Source organism: Lactuca sativa, chromosome 5 (genome assembly GCF_002870075.4).
Source record: "Lactuca sativa cultivar Salinas chromosome 5, Lsat_Salinas_v11, whole genome shotgun sequence".
In the NCBI taxonomy this organism is placed as follows: domain Eukaryota; kingdom Viridiplantae; phylum Streptophyta; class Magnoliopsida; order Asterales; family Asteraceae; genus Lactuca; species Lactuca sativa.
In genome coordinates, this window is record NC_056627.2 from 244,598,210 (window position 1) to 244,600,354 (window position 2,145).

Here is a 2,145-nt window from a genome sequence, read left to right on the forward strand (position 1 = left end):
ACGGTTCTAAAATTAGCATTAAATTCTAATTCAATCGACCCTTTGTGTAAGATTCATCTTACGCAAAGTTAATTTCTGTTCAATTTTTTTTGTTTAAGTAAAAAAAAAAAAAAAAAAAAATTGTTTTTTTTCGCGTTCTGATGAACTCGCCGAGTGCATTCGCCCCGACTCGGCGAGTCTGACGCTGAATCAGATTAAATTTTTGTTCTTTTTTACGCGTTCTATTTTGTTTTAAGTTGCAGTTAGTTCATGACCCGAGGATCCTCTACACCTCTAATTCCTCCTCTTGAAGATCCGGAAACCGCATTAAGAAGAAACAAGGGCAAAACCGTTGGAGAAACCACCTCTTCAAAGAACTCACCACTCAAAAACTTCAAATCCGTGTTTGGCAAGAAGAGGAGCAGCAAAGCAGGAGCATCCAGTGCATCGTTGTCAACCGAAAATCCGATCCCGAAAGACACCGAATACGAGACCGAAGAAGAAAGCGAGCACACATCCGATATTGAAGAAGACTTAGCCACCGCAATGGCTAATATTGACGAGATCCCCATGGGGGAGTGGAAGAAAAGGATGCGTGATGACACCGGCCCGGGACTTGTGCAACCCGCAATCCCCGCTACCGCTACGTTCGAACTAAAGGGCCATATTCTCGCTCAACTCAAGGAGATACCATTTCACGGGAGAGATCATGAAGACGCCTATAAGCACTTAGATGAAGTAAATGACGTGGCGGATTACTTCAATGTACCTAATGTGCCCCGCGAGGTCCAGCTACTACGCATGCTTCCGGTCACGTTCAAAGGAGCTGCAAAGGATTGGTTGAAGTCACTCCCTCCCGGATCAGTTACCACATGGGCCAAAATGAAAGAAGAGTTCATAGACCATTTCTGCCCACCTTCCAAGATAGCCAAATTAAAGAAAGCCATTGCCAACTTCGAGCAACAACCCGGAGAATCTCTTTATGAAGCTTGGGAAAGGTACAAGAGCCTGCTTAGAAATTGCCCACACCATGATCTAAATAGCCAACAGGAGGTCTCCATCTTTTATGATGGAGTAAATGTCACCACAAGGCAACTACTCGATTCACAAGGCCCGCTCACCCGAAAGCCACCTCCGGAAATAAAGGAACTGATTGAAGAATTCTCTAAGCACTCTAGAGAATACCACAACCCGAGGAATGAAGTGAGTCGTGGAGCAGTAAATTCGGTAAACGATGGTATGGCGGCGATAATAGCGAAACTCGATAGCCTAGACCGAAGAATGACGAAAATGGATCAAACGATCCATGCTATTAGGGTAGGATGCGAAAATTGTGGCGGCCCCCATCTTACAAAAGATTGTGATCGAGACGAGAATGGAAATAAAAAGGCTCAAGTATTTTACTCTAGCGGCGATAGATATGATGAAGACTGGAGGAAACCGAAGAAGGATTGGCTCCCATACGAAGAGTACAGAAAGGCTAAGGAAGAAAAATATAAGCAGAGGGAGAGGGGTTATTATCAAAAGGAGGAACCGGTGACGGACAAGAAGACGAATTTAGAAGACATACTTACAAAATTCATAAGCGCGTCCGAGAAAAGGCATAATGATCATGATGTGGCAATGCAGGAAACCAGAAACATATTAAAGAATCAGCAAGCTTCTATTCTCAACATAGAGAAACAACTGGGCCAACTTGCACATCAAGTAAACGAAAGAAGACCGGGTCAACTTCCGAGCAACACCCAACCCAATCCAAGGAACGAGAACGTGAGCGTTATAACCTCATGCGGTGAAGAAGAAGTGGCTGAAACACTAAGGGTTTCCAAAGGGAAGGCAGAAAAGGAAGAAGAACCAGAACGAGAAGACCTCGATCCGACTCGCCGAGTCACCAAAATGGACTCGACGAGTCCAGTCGGGAAGGATAAAAATGCAAGTTTTCTGAAGACATACAACCCTCCTTTACCATACCCATCCAGAGCCATTCCCTCAGAAAAAGTTCAAGCCTATAGAACCTTCATGGAGCATGTTAAAGCCTTACAAGTCAATATGCCATTCGTGGACACAATGCTCCAAACTCCCAAATACTTTAACTTGCTTAAGGGTTTGTTTGCTGCCAGGAAAGATCTTGCTGAAGTCGCGGAGGTATTGATGAGTGAGCTACCC

The 2,145-nt window shown here is 44.5% G+C and overlaps 1 non-coding gene across 1 annotated transcript; it reads right to left on the bottom strand.

The window, feature by feature from the left end:
- Positions 1-909: 909 nt before the first annotated feature.
- Positions 910-1,016, bottom strand: LOC128126506 (small nucleolar RNA R71). The gene has a single exon (XR_008224518.1). It is a non-coding gene; the product is annotated as a small nucleolar RNA R71 (small nucleolar RNA).
- Between the last annotated feature and the right edge of the window lie 1,129 nt (positions 1,017-2,145).